Below are 13838 nucleotides of genomic sequence, written 5' to 3'. Positions count from 1 at the left end.
AATTATTAAAGATCATGAAAGAAATTTTGACCAACAGCTACAATTGTAAAAGCATTGCTATAGTTATGGTTGAAAATGCATTTTCATTACAAACCAGTTTTCAAATGCATACGATTTTATGGAATAAAATATATATGGGGCAAACCTTTTTCTTCATTAGCCTTACTCCAGAATATTTTAGTTAAGTTTAATAAAAACCTATCCAATATTTGAGTTCTATAAATTTGCAAAGGTGCTTTTTTCCTAATGTAAGAAAATATTCATTTTTTCCATTTAGATAATTGAAAAATGGATATTTAAGTTGCCAAAAACACAAATGCCTTTACTTGTTTGGAGAAATTTAATTTTCAAAAAGAGAAGTTGAAAGCATGAGAAATTTACGTGTTGTATTTATTTTTCTACTGTTCAGAAGGTACAGTACTATATTGTGGCGCTCCAAATATATGCAATAAAGCAACTTTTGAATTACTAGACATTAATCTAAATTCAGGCTGTCAAATGATTAAAAAATAATCAAAATTAATCACGAGATTAAAAAAATAGTCATGATTAATTGTCATTTTAATTGCACTGTTAAACAATACTAGAATACCAATTTAAATTTACTCTAAATATTTTGGATCTTTTTCTACATTTTCAACTATGTTGTTTTCAATTGCAACACAGAATACAAAGTATACAGTGCTCACTTTATATTATTATTTTTTATTACAAATATTTGCACTGTAAAAAAGATAAAAATATAGTATTTTTCAATTCACCTCGTAAAAGTACTGTGTTGCAATCTCTTTATCATTAAAGTGCAATTTACAAATGTAGAATTATTTTTTTAAGGCTGTCAATTGCATTTAATGCAAGCGATTAACACAAAACAAACTAATGGTTTTTTAAACTATCATTAATCATACACCTCTGTTTTCACCCTCTTCAGTTACTGTACTTCATCGCTTGGTGGATACTGGCACAGTTTTATTATGTTCTCATGGTTTGGAGTGATTAAATATCAGAAAAAGTTAATGGAGCAAAGCAGCAAAAGTTCAGGTCTTTTGAATGGGAAGTTTAGTTTAAAAAAACTTCCAGATGGTTCTCTGGATAAAAAGATGGTTATCTGTAGTTTTTGCGAGGCTGAGTTCCAATACCATTGAAATACTTCAAGTCTGCAGTACCACCTATGCGCTAAACATGCTTTTGCCTCTAGTTCTTCTGCTACGGATAACCCACTGACAGCAAATGAATCTCACCAGCTGCAACAGAGTACACTTAGAGTTTCAGGATCACTACAAGCTCATGGATCCAACTAAGTGCAACAGCTTAACCAATGCTATTAGAAAGTGGATAGCTATGGACTGCAGACCACTCAACATTGTAAACACAGAGGGCTAAGGGATGTTATTCAAACTGCACCTGCCAGTTAGTCATACACCTTGTGCTCCCGAGGAACCATTACATCAGAAATACATGACCTATATCACAACATGATTATGAAGTTGGAGCTTCTGAAAAATGCACTAGTGGTTGCTTTGACTGGTGATCACTGGACGTCCTTGAGCAATGACAGCTATCTTGGAGTCACGGTACACCTGACTGATGCTGCATGGAAACTGCAGTCATTTGCTTTAACAGTAACTCATAAAACTGCAATTAATCACAACTTTTAAAAATCTAATTAACTTGTTTTGCATTAATCGCTGGCATTTACTGTGATTAATTGACAGCCCTAATATAAATAAATATACTGAGCTTATCTCAGTCTGATCTCATATAATACTGCTATGGAAAACCTAAGAGTGCCTGTACCTTGATTAAATAAGCTGAAGCATCAGAAGTAGGGCTGTCAAGTGATTAAAAAATACAAAGCGTACAGTGCTCACTTTATATTTATTTTTTATTATAAATATTTACACTTTAAAAAGAAAAATAGTATTTTTCAATTCACTTAATACAAGTACTGTAGTGCAATCTCTTTATCATAAAAACAGCAAGGAGTCCTTGTGTCATAAAAGTTGAACTTACAAATGTAGAATTATGTACAAAAAATAACTGCATTCAAAAATAAAACAATGTAAAACTTTAGAGCCTACAGACCACTCAGTCCTACATCTTGTTCAGCCAATTGCTCAGACAAACAAGTTTGTTTCCATTGCTGGAGATAATGCTGCCCACTTCTTGTTTATAATGTCATCTGAAAGTGAGAACAGGCGTTTGCATGGCACTGTTATAGCTGGCGTTGCAAGATATTTATGTGCCAGATGCACTAAAGATTCAGATGCCCCTTCATGCTTTGGCCACCATTCCAGAGGACATGTGTCCATGCTGATGATGGGTTCTACTAGATAATGGTCAAAATCAGTGCAGACCAACTCATGTTCATTTTCATCATCTGAGTCAGATGCCATTACAGAAGGTTGATTTTCTTTTTTGGTGGTTCGGGTTCTGTAGTTTCTGCATCGTAGCATTGCTCTTTTAAGACTTCTGAAAGCATGCTCCACACCCCGGCCCAATCAGGTTTTGGAAGGCACTTCGGATTCTTAAATCTTGGGTTGAGTGCTGTAGCTATCTTTAGAAATCTCACATTGGTACCTTCTTTGCGTTTTGTCAAATCTGCAGTAAAAGTGTTCTTAAAATGAACAACATATGCTGGGTCGTCATTCAAGACTGCTATAACATGAAATATATGGCAGAATGCAGGTAAAACACAGAGCAGGAGACATACAATTCTCCCCAAAGGAGTCACAAATTTAATTAATATATTATTTTTTTAATGGGCATCATCAGCATGGAAGCATGTCCTCTGGAATGGTGGCCAAAGCATGAAGGGGCATATGAATGTTTAGCATGTCTGGCATGTAAATACCTTGCAATGCCAGCTACAAAAGTGCCAGGTGAACGTCTGTTCTCACTTTCAGGTGACATTGTAAATAAGAAGTGGGTAACATTATCTCCTGTAAATAGAAACAAACTTGTTTCTCTTAGCGATTGACTGAACAAGGAGTAGGACTGAGTTGACTTGTAGGCTCTGAAGTTTTATATTGTTTTGTTTTTGAATGCAGTTATGTAACAAAAAAAAATATCACATTTGTAAGTTGTGCTTTCACGATAAAGAGATTGCACTATGGTACTTATATGAGGTGAATTGAAAAATACTATTTCTGTTATTTTTACAGTGCAAATATTTGTAATAAAAATAATACACACTCTGTGTTCTATGTTTAATTGAAATCAATATTATTGAAAATGTGGAAAAACATCCAAAATATTTAATACATTTCAATTGGTAGTCTCTTGTTTAACTATTAGATTAAAACTGTGGTTAATCAACAGCCCTAATCAGAAGCAATGCCTTAAGAAAGGAATGGATCTAGATCCTACATCTTCCTCTTCGGTTTGAAATACTTTTAAGGGTGCTGAAATATTTTGGGTAGTTGTTGCAAGAACCTCTGGTGTCAAAATACCACAAGAATGTATGTTGTCACAGAATTTTGCCTGAGAACTTGAAAGAGAAAAAACTGGTAACTACCTTTCTGTAACTGTTGATCTTCAAGATGCGTTGCACACGTCCATTCCACCACATATTGTTGGAGATTTTTCCTTTACCAGTCCCTGTCAGAGCAACGTGAGCTCCTTCTGGTACCTTGTACCACTGCAGGCATAAAGGGCTACGCTGCCCCCGTCCCTTCTCAGTTGTTAGTACCAAAAACACTCCGATAGAGAGGGGAAGTGGGTGGGTTGTGGCATGGACATATGCAACACATCTCAAAGAACATTTACAGAAAGGTAGGTAAAAACGGTTTCTAACCTTTTCTGTAACTGTTGTTCTTCAAAATGTGTTGCTCGTGTCCATTCCAAAGTAAGTGTGTGCGCACGTGTGCACCGTCGCCAGAAGTTTTTCCTTCAGTGATATCCGTCGGGTCAGCTCCTGTGACCCTGGAGTGGCACCCGCTGATCCTCCATCCCTTCAGTTCCTTAGTGCCAGCAACTCTGACAGAGGGGTAGGTGGGCGGGTTTTGGAATGGACATGAGCAACACATCTCGAAGAACAGTTACAGAAAAGGTAACAATTTTTTCTTCTTAGAGTGGTTGCTCATGTACACTCCAATGTAGGTGACTCCCAAGCAGTTACATTTGAGGAGGGCTTGGAGTTCATTTACATGCTGATTGGAGTACTGCTCTGCCAAAGCCCGCATCATCTCTGGCTTGCTGAGTGATAGCATAATGTGTCACGAACGTGTGTACCAATGACCATATCGCTGCCCTACAGATGTCCTGTTTCGGGACCTGTGCCACAAACGTGGCTGATGATGCTTGTACCCTTGTAGAGTGTGCCATCAGTTTAGGAGCTGGGCCCCCACCAACTCATAACAAGTATGGATTTCACGATCAGATTCTCTGTGTTGAGACTGGGTTGCCTTTAATTCTCTCTGCGATGACCACAAACTGTTCCATGGTCTTCCTAAAGGGCTCGGTCCTCTCTAAATAGAAGGCGAGTGCCCATCAAATGTCCAATGAATGGAGCACTGTTTCTCCCTGCTAGCATGGGCCTTTGGGTAGAAGACTGGGAGGAATATATCTCGATGGCTATGGAATTGAGAGACCACTTTTAGCAGAAAGGACAGGTGGGGTCGTAGCTGCACTTTGTCCTTGAAAAAGACTGTGTATGATGGCTCAGAGGTGAATGCCCGAATCTCCAAGACCATTCTACCTGAGGTGATAGCCACCAAGAATGCCATCTTCCATGACAGATAAAGTAATGAGCAGTGTTAGGGGGCTTATTCCTTCACCCACTTACTTCCCTGGTCCTTCTCACATGAACAGAGAGCAACAATACCCGAAGTCCAAAGGTGCAAACAATTCGATGTTTATTGGGGTGAACTTCCAGCAAGCATGATTCCAGTTTCCTTCCTTAGTGTCCCCCTTCCCAGCTCTGACACCACAGAGCCTTATACCAGTGTCCCTGTTCCCATTCCTGCCCTTAGCCAAACATGATTCCAATTTCCTTACCCCCATTCCCTGTTCCCATTTCCCCCACCCACACACCCACCCCCACTCCCTGATTGACTGCAGATTATATAGTAAAACTTGAGTTCTGCTTAGCTATACCTTAACCAACCATTTTCCTGAAATTTAACTAACCAATCCTAACATATTGTAACATGATTATGTAACCAATTATATCCCACCATCTTAATTAGTTTACACCCAGCAAAATTAATTATACAGCAGACAGGAACAATCACAGAACCAGACAGAGATTATACAGACAAACAATAGCAAAGTGGGAACTATAATGACAAAACAATACAGAAGTGAGGATTTCACATCCCAGCTATTGATAAATGAGTTCTTGCCAGACAGGATGCTATCAAACTAAGTTTCCTTTTACATTGTCTAGGCACTTCCCTTTCTATGGAGATGATAAGCACTATCAGGACAGGATTGTATTCCTAACAGCCCAATAGCACCTTCTTTCAATGTGGCTAGTTTGGAATGTGAGGATGTGACCGATCGCTTCCCAGTTTATGGCTGCCTGTTGCTTAGCCAAAGGCCTTAGCCTACGAACAGGGCCTCAGACTGTCAAGGTAAGAGAAGGCCCTTACACTGGCAGACAGTGATTTTGATTCTTTCTTTCTTTTATATCTCTATAACTAGCCAAGTGAAAAGAATACACCTAAATTCTTAGAGTATAGGCCCTTACAGGCAGACCTGAATATCTATATCCTAACAAGCAGGATTGCCAGTGGCTCGAACGGGGGGCCTGTCAGTCTGTTGTGTGGTGTTGTCCATGAGGATCGCTGCCTGGTTTCCCACTAACAAATTCTGAGAGCCAGGCAGGCTAGGTGCACCACCCTTAGCTCCCTCACACTGATGTGCAAAGCCAGCTCTTCTTGTGACCAAAGGCCTTGGTCCTGAGGCTCCCCAGATGGGTTTCCTATCCCACATTCGAAGCGTCCATGACTAGGGACAGCATGGGAGCAGGTCTTGAGATGGGAACAACCGCACACACGTTCTCTGGGTCCTGCAACATCGAAGCATTGAAATTATCGATGGGGGAAGGGAGACCACCCTGTCCAGATGATGGTGGCCTGATGTGTATACTGACACTAGCCATAACTGGAGCGGCATTAGCTTCAGCCTTGTGTGCTGCACCACATAAGTGCATGATGCCATGTGACCCAGCAGCTTCAAGGACGTCCTTACTGTACTAATGGGGTGTTCTGCCACATCTTCTATAAGCATCCCTATTGCTTGAAAGTGTCTCTCCAGAAGAAAGGCCCTGGCTCAGGTGGAGTCTAGGACCGTGCCAATTAATTCTATTCTTTGGGTTGGTGAAAATATCGATTTCTACTTGTTTATCAATAGCCCCAAGTCTTGAAAGGTTAACTGTATCAGTTCTACATGAGTTTTGACTTGGTTCCTGGACTGGCCTCTAATCAGCCACTCAGCCAGGTAGGAGGTATACTTGCACCCAACTCCTCAGGAAGACCACCATAACTGACATGCACTTGGTGCTGCTGATAAGCCAAAGGGTAGCACTGAACTGATAACGGTTTTGGTCCACCACAAACTGTATATATTCCTGTGTCCTCAGAATATCACAGTGTGAAAATGTGTGCTTTAGGTTGAGGGTGGCAAACCAGTCCCCTGGATACAAAGAGGGGATAAATCGAGGCCAATGAGACCATGCTCAATGTAAGCTTTTACTTGAAGCTCTTGAGGTTACACAGATCCAAAATGGGTCTTAGGTCACTGTTGGTCTTTGGGATCAGGAAATAATGGGAATAAAACCTCTGCTCCTTAGCTCTGGAGGAACCTCCTCCACTGCTCCTGCCCTTAGAAATGACTGCACCTCCTGGGCCAGAAATCTCATGGGAGAAGGATCCCTGAAGAGGATGGGTGGAAAGGAGGGGAACAACTGAACTTTAGGATATATCCCACTTCTACTGTGCACAACACCCAATGGTCAGTGGTAATGCGGGACCATGCCCGGTCCACAAATGAAGGGAAGATATGATCCAGGTAACGTCCTGGTACACCATCCCCAGGTGTACCCTCAAAAGGCCATTTGCCCAAAGAAGAGGGAGCCTCCTTCAAATGGTAGGTCCTGGATGGTTTTCTGGACCTCATATGGAAGTCCCAAGGCCTGTAACCAGGAGCATTGTTTCATCACCAACGTCAAGGCCATGACTCAGGCAGCCACATCTGCCCCATCCAGAGCCACCTTGAGGGATCCCTTGGTTACTGCTTTCCCCTCCTCCAATAAAGCTGCAAACTCACCCCTCAATTCTAGAGGCAGGAGCTCCTTGAACTTTTCCAAGGCAGACACAGAATTAAACCCATAGCAGCCTGCCATAAATATAAATGGAAGGATAACTACCTTTCTGTATACAGTGCTATAAAATCCCTCCTGGCCAGAGGCAAAATCCTTTCACCTGTATAGGGTTAAGAAGCTAAGGTAACCTCGCTGGCACTTGACCCAAAATGGCCAACGAGGGGACAAGATTCTTTCAAATCTGGAGGCGGGGGGAACAAAGGGTTTGGGCTGTCTGTGTGATGCTTTTGCCGGGAACAGATCAGGAATGTAAGCCTTACAACTCCTTTAAAGTTAGTAAGTAATCTAGCTAGAAAATGCGTTAGATTTTCTTCTGTTTAATGGCTTGTAAATAAGCTATGCTGGAGGGAATGTATATTTCTCTTTTTGTGTCTTTTTGTAACTTAAGGTTTTGCCTAGAGGGATTCTCTATGTTTTGAATCTGATTACCCTGTAAGGTATTTACCATCCTGATTTTACAGAGGTGATTCTTTTACCTTTTCTTTAATTAAAATTCTTCTTTTAAGAACCTGATTGATTTTTCATTGTTCTTAAGATCCAACGGTTTGGGTCTGTGTTCACCTGTACCAATTTGTGAGGATTATTATCAAGCCTTCCCCAGGAAAGGGGGTGTAGGGCTTGAGGGGGATATTTTGGGGGAAGACGTCTCCAGGTGGTCTCTTTCCCTGTTCTTTGTTTAAAACGCTTGGCGGTGGTGGCACACTGTTCAAGGACAAGGCAAAGTTTGTACCTTGGGGAAGATTTTAACCTAAGCTGGTAAGAATAATCTTAGGGGGTCTTTCATGCATGTCCCCACATCTGTACCCTGAAGTTCGGAGTGGGGAAGGAACCTTGACACAGCCTAAGAGGGCCTGATGGTTGGCTATCCTCAGCTGGAGGCCCCCCATGAAATAGACTTTCCTTCCAAATAAATCCAATTTTTTTACATCCTTGGCTTTTGGGGATGGCCCCTGCTGTCCCTGCTTCTCTTTTTCATTCGCCACAGAGACAATCAAGGAGCCCAGTGGCAGGTGAGTATATAGGAACTCAACCCTTTTGAGGAACGAAATACTGCCTCTCTGTTCTCTTACTTGTATCAACATAAGGGTTTACCAAAGATCCTTTATCAGCTCCAGAATAGCCCCATTCAGGAGTAAGGCAACTCACGACGGCCCTGAGGGTGCCAATATGTCCACAAGGGAGTGAGCAGCCTCAGCGACTTCTGCCTGAATGCCCAAGTTTTGGGCCATCCTGTGTAGAAGCTCCTGATGTGCCCTACAGTCATCCTCGGTGGGCACCACAGCAGTCCCCACTAGTGCCTCATCTTGGGAGGAGGATGATGAAGCCGGTACAGGGACCAGACCTGGAACCGTCTCTTCTGTAGATGGGTCCCGTGAAGGTGTATCTCGTTCCTCGGTACCAGCATCACCACCAGCCTCTGCACTGACCTCGGCACTGGGAACTGCTGATCCGAGGGGGACTGTGGGGGAGCTCACCCTTTAAAAGTCGCCAAGTATGCATGTTCTGAATGGGGCCCTTGGAGCTGTTGGAATGCCCACGGGTTCCAAATTGGCCACGGCATAGGTATTTGCCATTGAGTTGGTGGCCATGGTGTTGATGTCAACCTCTTAAACCATGTCTAACACTCGGTGTCTGTAGCCCAACTATGTTTATTCCCCCTTGAGGCACAGGATTCAGCCTCTGAGTCTGATTCAGGAAAGTCATTCCTGGGTGACCACGGTGGTGCGGTGCCAGTCAGCATCAGCGAGCAGAGGTGTGGGGGCAATGAGCAGTGCGGTGCCGAAGTGGGTCGGTGCTGGGAAGTAGAACAGTGTCGCAGGGTAGAGCACTGCTGCGACATAGACCAATGTCGTGAAGTGTATCGGTCCCACGAGGTGGAGTGGTGCCATTTGGGGAAGAGCTGTGCCATTGCATCATAGCCGGCTTGCCCTTGGTACGCACTTGCTTTGGTGCCATAGCCTCTCTCGGTGCTGGGGTTGCTGTTGATTGTTCATGCTGCACTGGAGATGGTGGCATCGGGAAGAAGAGTAAGTCCCTCACTGCGTGGAATGCCTTTGGTGTTGATGGTAAAGCCAGAGCTGAGTTTCCCCAGTGGCTCTCCCTCAGCGGGGAAAGCATTTGTATCGGACTCAAAGATGCCCTTCCTGGCACTGGAGTCAACGAAATATTGCACTCTACTGCTGCATCATAGTGGCCTGGTGCGGGTTACACCCTCTCTGAGCACCTATGGCCCTCAGGCCTTCGGGTCAGCAAGTGCCCATGGTTCATCTTATGCTGTTTCTTCTTCAGCACCAGCAATGGTGAGCGGTGCTGAAGAGTTGGTGCAGGGATCATCTTCTTGTGCACTGGTGGAGAATAACAGGGCCAGCAGTACTTTTCAGTGTCCTTCCTTGGTGCAGAGGAGGAAAAGCAAAGTTGTGACAAGGGACGCCAGGGCGCTCCTAACTGACCCTGAGGCGGTCAGTGCCAATTCCCCTTGTGGCTCTGTATGGGGATGAAGTGCCACTTCAATCAGAAGGAACTTTAACCTGTTGTCCCTCTCCTTCTTGGTCCTATGTGTAAAGTTCTTACAGATGCAGCACCTCTCTTGAATGTGTCTCTCCGAGGCACTTTAGGCAACTGTCATGTGGGTCACTCCCCGGCACCAGTTTGTGGCACGGAGCACATGGCTTAAAGCCTTGGGATCGAGGCATGTCCTGGAGCTGGAGCAGGTGAGCCCCGTGTGCGGGGAACTAAACCTATACTAACTCAGTTAACTACTGTTCTAACTACCAACTAATGTAATAACTATATACAATTTTCTATTTACAAAAGTCCACTGAAGGAAGTACTTGCATGACCAAGAGACCAGTAATGTTCCAGCGACTGTCATGGGCGGTTAAAAGGAATTGAAGGGGCAGATGGTCTGCAGGCCCCTATATACCATGCCATGAGGGTGCCACTCCAGGGGGTGCAGGAGCTGACCCGATGGACACCACTGAGGGAAAAACTTCTGGCGACGGTGCACGTGCATGTGTACACCTACATTGGAATGGACATGAGTAAGCACTCAAAGAAGAACCGTTTTTCCTTCTTTGAGTGATCGGAAGTGTCCATTCCACTGTAGGTGACCCACAAGCAATTTGAACTACCGGAACATGGACTGAAGGACAACTTGGCCTAATCTGGCATTGTCCCTTGATTGATGAGAGATGGCATAGTCAGAGGCAAACATAGAGAGCAATGACCAGGTAACTGCATTACTAATATCCAGAATGGGAATCTTAGCCAGAATGGCTGCAGAAGTTGCTCTCAACCTGTTTGAGTGCACCATCACTCTATTTGGAGGTGTAACATCGGCCAATTAGTAACATAAATTAATGAAGCTGGAAATCCAGGTAGAGATCCTCTGGGTGGAGACCATTTGGCCTGTTACTCTATCTGAAATGGTTACAAAGAGTTGAGATAAATGGCCTAGACCAGTCCAGGTAAAAACCCAATGCTCTTCTAATACCTAAAGCAATGGTTTTCAAACTTTTTGAGCTGAGCCCCCCCATTTAAGTTACAATTTTTGGTTGTGCCCCCACCCCGAGCCAAGACAAAAATAGACACAATACCTGTCCCTTCCCCCTCGGGTTTTCAGGGTGGGGGAAGACACAGGCCAAAGCCTCTGGGGGCAGAGCCAGCACTGGGCACGAAGGCTGCTGGGAGCAGAAATCGGCACAGCTGCAGCAGATATTGACACTGACCCACAGGCTGTGTGGCCTACTAAGATGAGTCAGGTGGTGGAGGTGGTGCTCCCTCCCTGAATCCCGCCACACAGTACTCCCAATCAGACCTCAGAGATCAAGGAACTTAATTCCTCTCTAGACTCCTGCTGTAACCAGTCAGTAAAGTCTGATACCTTGTGCCTGTTGAAGAAATCATACTTGGAAAGGAGTGCCTGGTAGTTGGCAATTCTAAGCTAGAGCCTGACAGGTGAGTAGTTCTTCCTTTCAAAGAGATCCATTCACTTGAGTTCCCTTTTCTTAGGTATTGCCTTGCTTGCTCTTGGGCAGTGGTAACGACAAGAGATCTAGGTGTGGATTAGTATAAAAATACTGAAATCCTGATGATGGTGTCTGGTACCTTTTCTCTTCCTTTTTCAAAGGCAGTGGAATAGATGGGGGTTCTTCAACAAGAGCTCTGCTGTCTCTAACCGTCCTTCATTGATTAGCATAGCCAGTGTTGCTGGCATTGAGAAGTGCATGGTAGCTAACAATTTGAGAGATTTGTCGTGCACCACATCAAATGTTTTTTCTGATGTCACAGCCCTTCATCAAAGGAGGTCTTGAAATGCCCTGCAGCCATCAGGAAGTGATGGAGTAGATGGGACCACAGCCTCATGAGGTGATGATGATGAAATGGCAACAAGGGTGAGTTCAGTAGGCAGATGGAATTCCTCATCAGAAATTTGTAATAGCTAAGTATTCGCAACTGACATCTGGGATTGTTGTTGCTGAACCCTAAGGGGAGGCAGATCTAGCCCTGGAAAGGACAGAGGAGGTGGGTTTTCATGTTGAAGACCCTGTGGTGCCCAGTATGGCCATGCATGGGAGCCAGAAGTGAAATGAACGAGGGACTGTGGTGTAGGATACCAAAGAAGATGTCCATCTTATATCTCCTGTGTCTACTAGGGTAGCCTCGTGCTCTGGAATCTCTATGAGATGCATTAAGATCTTGGGGAATATGTGAGAGACCTCTCTCCTACAACTGCAGTCTGAAGCAGATGTGGAAAAGTACTAATTCTCTACCAGTGGAGGATCTGATTTGGTAGGAGCCCCAGGGCCTGATGAAGAATGCTTGTCAGTACCAAGGATTGTATCTGGTACCAAAGACAATAGTGGTGACTCAGAAAGGGTGGATACTGCTAGATTCACCCACTACTGTGAATTTCAGTGTCAAGACAGCTGGTACTGTGAACAACATTTTGAGGATGACAGCACTGGGTGGAAGTTGCTGACAATGATGATAACAATATAGCTGGTACTTCTAGAGTGAGCTCCGATGTCAGTATTGAGAGCTGTGAAGCTTGTGCCAGAGACAATGGCTAATATTGAAGTACAGCAACTAGAGTCTTTATGAGTGTCTGAATGATTGAATTTAGCCTTCTACTACCCTTGACTAAGGAGGAACGAGGCAAACTCTGCCTCTTTTATTAGAGACCTTGTGCTTTAGAAGAAGTATTCCGTGTCCTACCACTAACACTCAGTGATGAATACTTAACAACAGGAGCAGCCAAGGAGTGTGTTTCATGGGAGCAGGAGTCCAGAAGCTGGCTGCAGGGCATTTCAGGAAGACTGCTCAGATATGGGTTTATCCTGCATATCTGGATCAGAGGCAGGCCTCATAAAACTTTTTTCTCAAAAAGTCTAACGGACAACTTATATGACCATCACTGAGGGATACAGTTGCCTCACATGAGAGGCATTATTTGAGGTTTTGCTCATCCATAAAGGCTGAATCCTGGTAGCAGGTAACCAGAAAAAATTTACCTGTAACAGCTCACAAAAGCTTATGCTCAAATAAATTTGTGAGTCTCTAAGGTGCCACAAGTACTCCTTTTCTTTTTGCGAATACAGACTAACATGGCTGCTACTCTGAAACCAATAAACCTATAGTAATCCTAAACTACTAAAACTATTCTAAAGTGTTAATTATATACAATGAATTTGTTTTAGATACAGTAACTCCTCACTTAATGTTGTAGTTATGTTCCTGAAAAATGCGACTTTAAGCGAAACAATGTTAAGCGAATCCAATTTCCCCATAAGAATTAATGTAAATGGGGGGGTTAGGTTCCAGGAAAATTTTTTTTGCCAGACAAAAGACCACACACACACACACACAAAGTATAAGTTTTAAACAAACAATTTAATACTGTACACAGCAATGATGATTGTGAAGCTTGGTTGAGGTGATGAAGTCAGAGGGTGGGATATTTCCCAAGGGATGCCTTACTGCTAAATGATGAACTAGCAATTGGCTGAGCCCTCAAGGGCTAACTCGTTGTTAATGTAGCCTCACACTCTAGAAGGCAGCAGGAATGGAGAGAGAGAGAGAGAGAGAGAGATATGCGGATTTTCCTTTCAAGTACGCTGACCCACTCTTAAGAACACTGCCTTGTTAAGTTTATCAGCAAGCTGAGACCACAGCTGCTGCCAGGAAGCTCCCTCCACCCTGAGTCCTGTTGTATAACCCCCTGCTCTACGGAGATGGGGTAAGCGGGGTGCAGGAGCAAGGAGGAGGGGGACACCCTGACATTAGCGCACACCCACCCACCCCGCACATCAAGCAGGAGGCTCGGGGAGCAGCTCCAAGGCAGAGGGCAGGAGCAGCACTTGGCAGTGGGAGGAGGGTTAGCTGAACTGCTGGCAATTGATAGCCTGCTGGGTGGCTGCTGCACAGGGAACTTAGGGAAGCGGGGAGCTGATAGGGAGGCTGCCGGTCCACCCTGGTTCCAAGCCCCCACCAGCTAGCTGCAACGGGCTGC

At 44.0% G+C, this 13838-nt stretch overlaps 1 protein-coding gene across 1 annotated transcript in view; it reads right to left on the bottom strand.

Moving 5' to 3' along the window:
• The window catches only part of DNAH8 (dynein axonemal heavy chain 8), a 598059-nt gene that overhangs the window by 217852 nt on the left and 366369 nt on the right, over positions 1-13838 (bottom strand). The window lies entirely within an intron of this gene.

Source organism: Caretta caretta, chromosome 3 (assembly GCF_965140235.1).
Source record: "Caretta caretta isolate rCarCar2 chromosome 3, rCarCar1.hap1, whole genome shotgun sequence".
Lineage (NCBI taxonomy): Eukaryota > Metazoa > Chordata > Testudines > Cheloniidae > Caretta > Caretta caretta.
Note: the sequence above shows the minus strand (reverse complement) of the source record. Positions and strands in the feature narration are given on the sequence as shown.